A 1,290-nucleotide genomic window follows, 5' to 3' on the forward strand; every position below is an offset into this window, starting at 1 on the left:
ATACCCCCTTAGCTATATGTTAAATATAGCTAGGTAAGTTATAATAAGTAGGAAATATAGATAAAAGGATAAATAATAAGTAGTAAAGATAGATAAAATAAGTAAAAAAAATAGATAATAAATAGATATAAATAGATAAAAGTAGATATAGCTTATATAGCTAATCTGTTAAATTTTTAATAGCTTCTTCAGCTAAAATAAGGCCTTTAATATTAGATAGGCCTAGCTGTTGTCTGAAATTATAGAATTTTTCTTGTTTTTGTAGGTGTTTTTTACAGTAGGCAGTATCTGCCGCTGATATACCCCCTTAGCTATATGTTAAATATAGCTAGGTAAGTTATAATAAGTAGGAAATATAGATAAAAGGATAAATAATAAGTAGTAAAGATAGATAAAATAAGTAAAAAAAATAGATAATAAATAGATATAAATAGATAAAAGTAGATATAGCTTATATAGCTAATCTGTTAAATTTTTAATAGCTTCTTCAGCTAAAATAAGGCCTTTAATATTAGATAGGCCTAGCTGTTGTCTGAAATTATAGAATTTTTGCTCTATAAGGAGTTTTGATTATAGTAGCTTGTTTAGTTGCTGACTAAATAATAGAGGCCTTAAATAGTTGAATTAGAAGGCCCTGTGTTAATTTTCTAGAGCCTTTATTATTAGCATAAGCAGCATCTGCTGATATAGATAGCTCTTCCGTTAAATTTCTGTTAATTTAAATAGCTAGGTTTTTAGTATTATATAAATACTTTATAACCTTTACAGCTAATTCTATATACGTTTTGCTTGGATTAAATAAGTGTTCTGCTAGCTTAGAGCAAGCTATAGCTATATCCAGCCTAGTCTAAACACTAGCGTAGTTTATAGAGCTAATTAGACTCTGAAATTAATATATATTGTTGGCTGTTGCTTAGCCTATATTAAGCTTAAGGTCCTTATCGATAATAGGGTTTTTATAGTAGGAAATATCCCTTAGATCGGTTAAATCCTTAGAATTTAGGAATTTTGCTGCAATTTTGTCGATATAAGAGTCTTGAGATAACTAGAGCCTTCGGTTGGCTCGGTCTTGTATAATTTGTATGCCTAGGAACTATTTTAGGTCTTCTAAGTCCTTTATTTTGTATATTTCTTTAAGCCTTTTAATAAGACTAGTTGCTTCGTTGTTATAAGCCTTTTTAAAGATAAAAACTATATTATTAATATAAATAAATATAGTTATTCTGTTATTAGTAAAAATATAGAGCTCTTCTATTAGTTGCAGAAGCTCTATAGATATAAGGGTTTTCA

The sequence above is a fragment of the Metarhizium album genome, assembly GCF_000804445.1.
Source record: "Metarhizium album ARSEF 1941 chromosome Unknown scaffold_13, whole genome shotgun sequence".
Taxonomy (NCBI): domain Eukaryota; kingdom Fungi; phylum Ascomycota; class Sordariomycetes; order Hypocreales; family Clavicipitaceae; genus Metarhizium; species Metarhizium album.